General features: G+C 46.8%; 1 protein-coding gene across 2 annotated transcripts in view; it reads right to left on the bottom strand.

The window, feature by feature from the left end:
- Positions 1–12505, bottom strand: part of LOC130294530 (carbonic anhydrase-related protein 10-like) — a 749095-nt gene that overhangs the window by 78573 nt on the left and 658017 nt on the right. The window lies entirely within an intron of this gene.

The raw sequence follows: 12505 nt of genomic DNA, 5'->3' as shown, positions 1-12505 counted from the left end.
AGCAAAATGTAAAGTATTTTTGGTTCATCACAACTGTATGTGCATCTTTATTAGCTGGCGCAAAATGTTTTAGCTACATGATTATTTCGGCCGAGTAGTAGTGTTTTTCCTACAGACTGTGACTACTTGACAGCTAGGGCTTTATTTTTTTGGTGGTTTCCAATGTGGTATAAAATGAAAAATAGAATGAGGCAAGGAAGTAAAATTGCCATTATAATTAGGGATGTTGGCATTAAAAACATGGAAAGGCTATTGCTGTCTCCAGGTACCTGTGTCCCAGCTACTATATGACAAAGTTGTCTTGCAGCTGTGGATTCTCTTTCCCAATGTCTAAAGTTGTCTTTGGGTACCGTGAGTTAATTGCATAACTGCTGTTTTGTAGGACACATTGCCCTTTTAGCATACACTGAGGAATTGTGGAAGTGTAAGGGTTACTATTTGTATTACATTTGTAAGAAAAATCAGTGTCTCTTTGGTCACATGACTCTCTCCCAAACAGTTTCTGTGTAGAATTTTATGGAAAGGCAGAAGGAGTTGCTTAGTCTAATCCCCTGGGGGGCCGGACTTAACTTTCCATACTCTTCTTTTAATAGAACCACGCTGGTGCTTTCCTTAATATTATGCCTGCTGTCGCTAAAGTTTCCCACATTATTGTGCCTGCTGTAAATAAAGTGTTCCCAAATACTTTAAAAATAATTAGAGATAAGCGAATTTTAGAAACATTTGATTTGGCCGATTCTCAGAATCGGTACGGGTCAAATTTATTTGTGCCGAATCGCTATTAAAAATGGCTATTTCTGGCCTACAGAGAACCTTAATAGGGGTGTAGAACACTTTGCTTTGTCCTAACACGCATAGGGAGTGTGCTGTGTTAGTGAAATTAAACTTATTCAGTATGACATGCAGATTACTAGGCATCGCTATAAGAATCACTGTCCCAGAGCATCTGGATGTGGCAGATTTTTTAAATGTAATTTTAATTTAATTTAATTCTAATTTATTCTAATTTTTTGATTACTCATTCTGGTGAGCATCAAGCTGGCGGTCCGCCGCGAGGTGGGCTACCACCTGTTTCAGCCCCTGCCTCTCAGCGCACCCCCATACTCTGAGTGTCCACTTGAAAAGGGAGGGAGTGCAGTACCATTAACTTGGATAGGAGCAAATTAAGCTTCTGTGCCATTGTGTAAGTGGGCGCATAAAGCTAGAAGTGGCTGCAGTGAGAAAGCTTGTACTTGTATCTTAAAATTGAGCTGACGGTCCTTCACCAGGTGAGATACCACCTCATCCAGCTCCTGCCTCTCAGCGCCCCCCTGACTGTGAAAGTGTGAATGTTTCATTTAATCAGTTTTAGTTCATTGTTATCGCTCCAAGCTGTTTCATTGGATTCTTGTGATAATTCCAAAGGTAATATGACGACGATGACCATAGGACCTGTCTTGAAAAGATTTCATCAATTTTGTTAGAGATTTATATTAGATTCCCAATTTAATGTTCTGGTGTTTACCTTGAACTAATACTGTATGACCACAAAACCCAAACTATCAAGGAGTCACATGGTGGCAAAATGATAGAGCTTAGAGGTGGCAGCAGCATGAGGAGACCATAATCTGGCAAAATAACACAGCCTGGAATTGGTGGCAGCAAGATAAGACCATATGAGACCATAAAAGATTCTAGGTAATGTCCCAGGCCCAGCAGAATCAGTAAGCCATATAGTGGATGAATGACACAGCCTGGAGCTAGCAACAGCATGAGGAGACAATAAGGCTTCACAATCCCTAAGATTAAAAGATGAATTTTTAAATTTAATTTGAAGATTTATGGTAGCTAGTGCTACCATAACAAATTGTAGGTAAAGTTTCATGCCCAACAGCATCAGAAAACCATATAGTGGCTGAAAGACACAGCCTGGAGCTGGCGGCAGCATGAGCAGACAATAGGGCTTCACAATCGCTAAAAATGGCTAAATTAAAAAATGAATTTTAAAATTGAAATTTAAGGTTTTGAAATTGAAATTTAAGATTACACTCCCAATTTTTCAGGCTTCAGCGTGTGGATACAAAGGGCCAAACCTAACAAGGAGTCGCGTGTCACAATGACAGAGTCCGGAGGTGACATCAGTATGTGGAGACCAAATAGTGGCCGAATGAACGTCTGGAATTTGTAGCAGCATAAGGAGACCATATAGTGTATGAATGGCAGAGACGGGAGGAGGCTGAAGCATGAGGAGACCATATAGTGTCTGAATGGCACAGCCTGGAGTTGGCTGAAGCATTAGGAGACCATATAGTGGCTGAATGGCACAGCCTGGAGGTGACAAAGCATGAATAGACCATTTAGTATCTGAATTGCACAGCCTGGAGGTGGCTGAAGCATGAAGAGACCATATAGTGGCTGGATGGCACAGCCTGGTGTTGGCTGAAGCATGAGGAGATCATATAGTGGCTGAATGGCACAGCTGGGAGGTGGTGAAACATGAGAAGACCATATAGTGGCTGAATGGCACAGCCTGGAGTTGGCTGAAGTATGAGGAGACAATAAAGTGGCTGAATGAGACAGTCGTCAGGTGGGTGCAGATGCATCAGGAGTTCTAAAAGTGACCCGGTAACAGAGCGGTGCGGTGGGTAGCAATACCAGTACCCGGTGACGAAGGTGGGTGAAAAATGGTCTGATGGGGAGGAATATTTGTAAATATTTGTGCTTATTACGCACAGGTAGGTTAGCGTTAGGTCCCGTGCCATCTGAGAAACCTTGGCGTTGGTGTGCGGGCTCTGGTGTGTCCTTTATATAAGGATACACTGGCGAATGTCTCAATTTTAACATCAGTGTTGAGGGATTAGCCATTGTCACTGTATACATCTACCACAGTAGTGCACCTAAATTTCTGTATTGTATTATTCTAAATGGGGAGCAGCGCCTTAAATCTGTTTGGCACTATACATATTTGAGCCGCTAGCGAGAGTCCAATAAGGCGGAGAGCCAGAAGTCATCCCGCAGCCGAATGGTCACAATTCAGCTGTCCCTATGCAAGCAAGTGAGCATTCATCTTGTCATTTGTGCAAGTGACTCGGAGGGACTCCCTGCCTCAATCTCCACTGCATACTGTCACGGTGTGTATGGATCCTCTGTCTCGCCTTCCTCATAACCCTCTAGCTCCTCTGGCTGCTTCTGATCCTCCTCTCCTGTCAGATTACTAGAAAAACTGCCCATTTGGTGAAACCTAAACTGTGCTCCACTTTGCCCCTCCCCTCCTCCTCCTCCAGTTAAGTCCCCACAGGGCTCATGTGGCTGTGAGATGTAGGCACCACATCTCCATTGCCCTGACCAGCCATCGTTTCCAACACGTGTTGTAAGAAATGAAGCAGTGGAATAACGTTGTTTATCCCATAATCCTGGCGACCTACTAATAATGTGGCTTCCTCAAAGGGCCTGAGCAAACGTCAGGTGTCACGTATGAGCTGCCACTGGTTGACATTAAAGTTACACAAGGGAGTACCCCTATCCACTGGGATCATCAAGAAATCAGTGATGGCTTTTCTCTGTTCATATAGTCAGACCAACATATGGAGGGTGGAATTCCAAGGTGTGGCAACGTCGCAAATCAGACTATGTTGGGGGATGCCGTTCTGATGCTGAAGCTCAAGGAGGGTGTGCTTTGTGGTGTACGAGTGGCTGAAGTGCATGCAAAGTTTCTTTCCCATTCTTAGGATGTCTTGCAACTGGGGGGTACACTTAAGGAACCTCTTGACAACCAGATTAAAAATGTGTGCCATGCAGGGCACATGGCTCAGCCTTCCCAGTCGCAGCACATACAAGATGTTCTTCCCATTGTCAGTAACCATGGTTACTATTTTCCAGTTTTCGTGGAGTAAGCCATGCTCCGATTTCTTTACGAATGACTTTTAGCAGTTGCTCCCCTGTGTGACTCAGTTTGCTAAGGCAAAGCATGAGAAGAACAGCGTGACACCACCGTGCCCTGCACACATGGTATGCTGAAGGGGCACTGAGACTTGTCTGGGCAGTGGAGGCTGAGGACACGGTGGAGGATGAGGCAGCAGAGTCACACAGTCGCAGGACCAACGGCCTGAGAGTGTTGAGGAGGAAGCGGCGTAACCTGTTCAAGTTGGTGTTGTGGCTGTGCAGGAATCACATTCACCCAGTCAGCCATAAAGGACATGTATTCTCACTAACCATAGTTGCAGCTCCAGACGTCGGCACTGCCGTGCACTTTGGTACACGCTGACAGGCTTAAGGACTGGCCCACCTTCTCTACCAAAAAATTGTGCAGGGCTTGTACTGCCTTCTTCACAAATAAATGATGGCTTGGCACTCTCCACCTCGGCTCGGCACAAGCTATCAGTTCTCTGAAAGGTGCAGAGTCCACCACTTGAAAAAGGAGGGACTGCAGCACCTGCAATTTAGACAGGAGCACATTCAGCTTCTGTGCCGTTGGATGAGTGGGCGCATACAGTTGTCTCTTGGACATAGCTTCGCCGATGGATTGTTGGCGGAATGACTGACTAAAAGTAGAGGGAGCAGGAGCATCTGGAGTGACAGAAGGAGGGTATAACACACAGCTCCCTTCGGCTGAGGTGGAGGAGCCTTGGCTGGCTGAAAGAGGGAGCGCAATGCCACTGGGTGATGCAGCAGGTGAGACCACTACATCAGAGCCACGGATCTCCCAGATCGCTTTATGGTGGCGCAGCATAAGTTGACGCAGGACCGTGGTGGCATTATTGGGACCCTGACCACACTTCCCCCTCTGCTGATACATTTTGCATGTGGCTATGTTAACCTCCTCCGGATGCTTGATGAAAAACTGCCACACTGCCGAGTAGCTGATTTTTCCACCAACAGTCTGCACTAATTGACTGCTACTGACACCATCTCCAGGAACCCCTGTTTCACTACCTCCCGGGAAGGTAGGCTGCCGCGAAGCAGGTGGTCCCCCCCAGGCACGTTTGGCTCAGAATTTCCACTTCTGCCACCATGCTAACTACCAACCATGCTATCACCTTAATGGCTCAGCTGCTTCCTCATGGGCAACCTGCAACCATCTTCTGATGATGATGAAGCCCCTTCTGCACCCGGCTCCCAATTGTGATCGGCTTCATCATCATCAACAAGTGTCTGCACGTCACTAATGTCCTCCTGAGGTTCCTCAATAGTGTTTGCTTCAGGACCCTGAACGCTGGCAACACCACCTCCCGCGTCTTTCTCCTCATCACTACTTGCCTGCCTAGCAGAGGAAGGATAGGATGTCTCCTACATTTCTTCCCTGACTGTCCTCTATTAGATCGTCCTCAGTGAATAGTGGAGCTGAACCCACGGCATAAAATACTTCTTTTAGGGAGGGAACAGCATAGGACAGAGGCAATGGGAGGACAAGGACTGCTCCCGGGCCATGCCAACTGAGGGTTGTGTCTGAAGAACCCACTGACTGTTGACTGGGGGTATCAGATGTCACTTGTGAAGAAGTGGATGACCGTGTTAACCAATCGATGACGGCAGATGGGATCCTGGTCGAGACACGACCACTAGCTGATACGGGGAGCTCAGGCCTCTCGCTGCGACTCCTGCTGCCACTCGCCCCTAGTCTGCTGCGACCTCTGCCTGATGAATTTAGGCCTCTGCCATTCCTCTGTGCACGTCCTGGCACTTCTCTGCCTGACACATTTATTGTGTATATGAGGGGAGAACAATACGCTTCACTACTCTTAAAACAGTATTTGTATAGAACAGCAGCAGGTGTGTGCTTTTGGCTGTCCTTTCACAGTATCTAGCCCCTTGACAGATTAACAAGTACAAAATAGTACACTACTTAGAAGTATGTTTGTGGTATTCACTTATGAGGGCAGAAAAATGTGCTGCAGTACATTTAAAAAAACATATTGGAGTAAAACACTAGCCGGTGATTATTTTTGCCTGGACTTTCACAGTATCTAGGCCCTTGACAGATTAACAGGTACAAAATAGTACACTACTTAGACGTATGTATGTGGTATGCACTTATGAGGGCAGAAAAATGCGCTACAGTACGCTGAAAAAAGTGTTTGAGAACAACACCAGGTGGTTAGTACTTTTGCCTGGCCTTTCACAGTATCAAGGCCCTTGAAAGATTAACAGGTACAAAATAGTACAGTACTTAGATGTACTTATGTGGTATGCACTTATGAGGGCAGAAAAATGCGATATAGTACACTTAAAAAAATGTATTGGAGTAAAACACCAGCCTGTGATTACTTTTGACTGGACTTTCACAGTATCTAGGCCCTTGACAAATTAACAGGTACAAAATAGTACACTACTTAGATGTACGTATGTGGTATGCACTTATGAGGGCAGAAAATGTGCTACAGTACGCTTAAAAAAATGTATTGGAGTAAAACACCAGCCGGTGATTACTTTTGGCTGTCCTTTCACAGTATATAGGACCTTGACAGATTAACAGGTACAAAATAGTACACTACTTAGATGTAGATATGTGGTATGCACTTATAAGGGCAGAAAAATGCGCTACAGTACGCTTAAAAAAATGTATTGGAGTAAAACACCAGCCAGTGTTCACTTTTGCCTGGACGTTCACAGTATCTAGGCCCTTGACAGATTAACAGGTACAAAATAGTACACTACTCAGATGTAGGAATGTGGTATACACTTATGAGTACAACACGCTCCGGTGAGTACTTTTTCCTGGACTTTCACAGTATCTAGGCCCTTGACAGATTAACAGGTACAAAATAGTACACTACTTAGAAGTATGTTTGTGGTATTCACTTATGAGGGCAGAAAAATGTGCTGCAGTAAGTTTAAAAAACGTATTGGAGTAAAACATTAGCCGGTGATTACTTTTGCCTGGACTTTCACAGTATCTAGGCCCTTGACAGCTTAACAGGTACAAAATAGGACACTACTTAGACCAGGGGTCCTCAAACTTTTTAAACGGGGAGCCAGTTCACGGTCCCTCAGACCGTTGGAGGGCCGGACTATAGATAACAAAACATGAATAAATTCCTATGCACACTTATATATCTTATTAGTTGACTACCACTTTAAGTACACAGCACAGTTCCCCCCACATTAGGTTGGCAGTATAGATCCCCCACATTAGGTTGTAGTTCCCCCACATTAGGGTTGGCAATACAGTTCCCCCACATTAGGTGCAGTACAATTCCCCCACATTAGGTGCAGTACAATTCCCCCACATTAGGTGCAGTACAATTCCCCCACATTAGGTGCAGTACAATTCCCCCACATTAGGTTGGCAGTATAGTCCCCCACATTAGGTAGTAGTTCCCCTACATTAGGTTGTAGTCCCCCCCCCACATTAGGTGCAGTATAGTTCACCCACATTAGGTTGTAGTTCCCCCACATTAGGTGCAATATAGTCCCCCACATTAGGCTTGCAGTATGTTCTCCTACATTAGGTGCAATATAGTCCCCCACATTACGTTGGCAGTATAGTCCCCCACATTAGGTGCAATATAGTCCCCCACATTAGGCTGGCAGTATAGTCCCCCACATTAGGTGCAATATAGTCCCCCACATTAGGCTGGCAGTATAGTTCCCCCACATTAGGTGCAATATAGTCCCCCACATTACGTTGGCAGTATGTTCCCCTACATTAGGTGCTACATAGTCCCCTACATTACGTTGGCAGTATAGTCCCCCCACATTAGGTGCAATATAATCCCCCACATTAGGCTTGCAGTATGTTCCCCCACATTAGGTGCAATATAGTCCCCCACATTAGGCTGGCAGTATAGTTCCCCCACATTAGGTGCAGTATAGCCCCCCACATTAGGCTGGCAGTATAGTTCCCCCACATTAGGTGCGATATAGCCCCCCACATTAGGCTGGCAGTATAGTTCCCCCACATTAGGTGCAATATAGTCCCCCACATTAGGCTGGCAATATAGTTCCCCCACATTAGGTGCAATATAGTCCCCCACATTAGGCTGGCAGTATAGTCCCCCCACATTAGGTGCAATATAGTCCCCCACATTAGGCTGACAGTATAGTTCCCCCACATTAGGTGCAATATATTCCCCTACATTACGTTGGCAGTATGTTCCCCCACATTAGGTGCAGTAGAGTTCCTCCACATTAGGTGCAGTATAGTCCCCCACATTAGGTGCAGTATAGTTCCCCCACATTAGGTGCAGTATAGTCCCCCACATTAGGTGCAGTATATTTCCCCCACATTAGGTGCAGTATAGTTCCCCCACTTTAGGCTGGCAGTACAGTTCCCCCACATTAGGCTGGCAGTATAGTTCCCCCCACATTAGGTTGGCAGTATAGATCCCCCACATTAGGTTGTAGTTCCCCCACATTAGGGTTGGCAATACAGTTCCCCCACATTAGGTGCAGTACAATTCCCCCACATTAGGTGCAGTACAATTCCCCCACATTAGGTTGGCAGTACAATTCCCCCACATTAGGTTGGCAGTATAGTCCCCCACATTAGGTAGTAGTTCCCCTACATTAGGTTGTAGTCCCCCCCCACATTAGGTGCAGTATAGTTCACCCACATTAGGTTGTAGTTCCCCCACATTAGGTGCAATATAGTCCCCCACATTAGGCTTGCAGTATGTTCCCCCACATTAGGTGCAATATAGTCCCCCACATTAGGTGCAGTATAGTTCTCCTACATTAGGTGCAATATAGTCCCCCACATTATGTTGGCAGTATAGTCCCCCACATTAGGTGCAATATAGTCCCCCACATTAGGCTGGCAGTATAGCCCCCCACATTAGGTGCAATATAGTCCCCCACATTAGGCTGGTAGTATAATCCCCCACATTAGCTGCAATATAGTCCCCCACATTACGTTGGAAGTATGTTCCCCCACATTAGGTGCTACATAGTCCCCCACATTACGTTGGCAGTAAAGTCCCCCACATTAGGCTTGCAGTATGTTCCCCCACATTAGGTGCAATATAGTCCCCCACATTAGGCTGGCAGTATAGTTCCCCCACATTAGGTGCAGTACAGCCCCCCACATTAGGCTGGCAGTATAGTTCCCCCACATTAGGTGCAATATAGTCCCCCACATTAGGCTGGCAGTATAGTTCCCCCACATTAGGTGCAATATAGTCCCCCACATTTTGCTGGCAGTATAGTCCCCCCACATTAGGTGCAATATAGTCCCCCACATTAGGCTGACAGTATAGTTCCCCCACATTAGGTGCAATATAGTCCCCCACATTACGTTGGCAGTATGTTCCCCCACATTAGGTGCAGTATAGTTCCCCCACATTAGGTGCAGTACAATTCCCCCACATTAGGTGCAGTATAGTCCCCCACATTAGGTGCAGTATATTTCCCCCACATTAGGTGCAGTATAGTTCCCCCACATTAGGTGCAGTATAGTTCCCCCACATTAGGCTGGCAGTATAGTTCCCCCACATTAGGCTGGCAGTATAGTTCCCCCCACATTAGGTGCAGTATAGTTCCCCACATTAGGTGCAGTATAGTTCCCCCACATTAGGTGCAGTATAGTTCCCCCACATTAGGTGCAGTATAGTTCCCCCACATTAGGTGCAGTATGTTCCCCCACATTAGGCTTGCAGTATAGTCCCCCAAATTACGTTGGCAGTATAAGTTCCCCCACAGGCATACAGCCTCCAGCTATAAAGTATGGCTGGAGGCTGTATGCCTGTGTACTGCCCCATTTCAGTGTTCCGACCACCGCTCCGGCCATAGCAGGACCGGAGGATCGGTGGTCAGAACACCGAAGGGATGCGCCGCTGGTAAACACTTACCTACCACCAGAGCGCGCTTCCTTGCTTCTACTCTTTTTCACCGCTGCTCCGCGCTCGGTTGCCATGGGCGCACACATGCGACGTCAGTGACGTCGCTGCGTGCGCCTGCGTGTGCCCCACATTAGGTGCTACATAGTCCCCCACATTACGTTGGCAGTAAAGTCCCCCACATTAGGCTTGCAGTATGTTCCCCCACATTAGGTGCAATATAGTCCCCCACATTAGGCTGGCAGTATAGTTCCCCCACATTAGGTGCAGTATAGCCCCCCACATTAGGCTGGCAGTATAGTTCCCCCACATTAGGTGCAATATAGCCCCCCACATTAGGCTGGCAGTATAGTTCCCCCACATTAGGTGCAATATAGTCCCCCACATTAGGCTCGCAGTATAGTTCCCCCACATTAGGTGCAATATAGTCCCCCACATTTTGCTGGCAGTATAGTCCCCCCACATTAGGTGCAATATAGTCCCCCACATTAGGCTGACAGTATAGTTCCCCCACATTAGGTGCAATATAGTCCCCCACATTATGTTGGCAGTATGTTCCCCCACATTAGGTGCAGTATAGTTCCCCCACATTAGGTGCAGTACAATTCCCCCACATTAGGTGCAGTATAGTCCCCCACATTAGGTGCAGTATATTTCCCCCACATTAGGTGCAGTATAGTTCCCCCACATTAGTTGCAGTATAGTTCCCCCACATTAGGCTGGCAGTATAGTTCCCCCACATTAGGCTGGCAGTATAGTTCCCCCCACATTAGGTGCAGTATAGTTCCCCACATTAGGTGCAGTATAGTTCCCCCACATTAGGTGCAGTATAGTTCCCCCACATTAGGTGCAGTATAGTTCCCCCACATTAGGTGCAGTATGTTCCCCCACATTAGGCTGGCAGTATAGTCCCCCAAATTACGTTGGCAGTATAAGTTCCCCCACAGGCATACAGCCTCCAGCTATAAAGTATGGCTGGAGGCTGTATGCCTGTGTACTGCCCCATTTCAGTGTTCCGACCACCGCTCCGGCCATAGCAGGACCGGAGGATCGGTGGTCAGAACACCGAAGGGACGCGCCGCTGGTAAACACTTACCTACCACCAGAGCACGCTTCCTTGCTTCTACTCTTTTTCTCCGCTGCTCCGCGCTCGGTTGCCATGGGCGCACACATGCGACGTCAGTGACGTCGCTGCGTGCGCCTGCTCCCGGCGGTCCCCGCATTTTTTAAGTAAACGCGGGCCGCAGGGACTTCACAGAGGCATCCTTGCGTTCCGAAAGCATCTTTCGGAACACAGGGATGTCCTAAGGCAAAAACGACCGGCGGGCCGGGTAAATGCGCTCCGCGGGCCGCATGTGGCCCGCGGGCCGTAGTTTGAGGACCCCTGACTTACGTACGTATGTGGTATGCACTTATGCACTTATGAGGGCAGAAAAATGCACTACAGTACGCTGAAAAAAGTATTTGAGAACAACACCAGGCGGTTAGTACTTTTGCCTAGCCTTTCACAGTATGTAGGCCCTTGACAGATTAACAGGTACAAAATAGTACACTACTTAGATGTAGGAATGTGGTATGCACTTATGAGTACAACACCCTCCGTTGAGTACTTTTGCCTGGACTTTCACAGTATCTAGTACACTAAATAGTAAATAGTACACTACTTAGACACACACCTCTCCCATGATCTATTTATGCCCATAACTGTATCAATAACAAGGGGGCATCCTCTACGTTTAGAGGAAAGAAGGTTTCTACACCAGTACTGACAGGGGTTCTTTACTGTAAGAGCAGTGAGACTATGGAATTCTCTTTCAGAGGAGGTGGTCATGGTGAACTCTGTAAAAGAGTTCAAAAAGGGGCTGGATGCATTTTTGGAGAATAATAACATCGCTGGTTATGTATACTAGATTTATAGGGACAGAACGTTGATCCAGGGGTGTATTCTGAGTGCCATATCTCTAGTATGAGGGTTTTTTGCCTTCTTCTGGATCAACTCAGTAGGGACTCATTAGGGTGATAGGTAGAACTTGATGGACTCTGGTCTTTTTTCAACCGTATGAACTATGTTACACTGTACCTTCAATATGATGCTGCCCCATGCTGTATCCACTGAATATAATCCTGCCACACACTGTACCCTGAAAATAATACTGCCACACATGCATACACATCATATATACATATAGTACTCTATGTTGTAAATGTTTTATGTTTTAATCTGTTAAGGACCAAGGGCGTACCTGTACGCCCTGAGTCTGCTCCCGTTCTACAACGCCGGGCCACGGTGGGTCGGCCACGGTTTATAACAATGGCCGGGAGTGGTGGCTAATAGCGCGCAGCACTGACCGCGGCGCCGCGCGATATTGACCCTTTAGACGCGGCATTGAAAGTTGAACGCTGAGTCTAAAGTGAAAGTAAATCATTGCCGCTTAGCTCAGGGGGCTGTTCGGGATGTCCGCGGCGAAATCGCAGCATACCGAAAAGCTGTGACACAGCAAGAGGGTCCCTTAACTTGCCTCCTGGTGTCCGATCGCCAGATGACTGCTCAGTGCCTGAGATCCAGGCATGAGCAGTCAAGCGGTAGAATCATTGATCAATGGTTTCCTATGAGAAACCAATGATCAATGTAAAAGATCAGTGTGTGCAGTGTTATAGCCCCCTATGCGAGCTATAACATTGCAAAAAAAAAGTGGGAAAAAAAAGTGAATAAAGATCATTTAACCCCTTCTCTAATAAAAGTTTGAATCACC

The sequence above is a fragment of the Hyla sarda genome, chromosome 10, assembly GCF_029499605.1.
Source record: "Hyla sarda isolate aHylSar1 chromosome 10, aHylSar1.hap1, whole genome shotgun sequence".
Classification (NCBI taxonomy): Eukaryota; Metazoa; Chordata; class Amphibia; order Anura; family Hylidae; genus Hyla; species Hyla sarda.
This window is presented reverse-complemented; position numbering and strand designations above follow the sequence as displayed.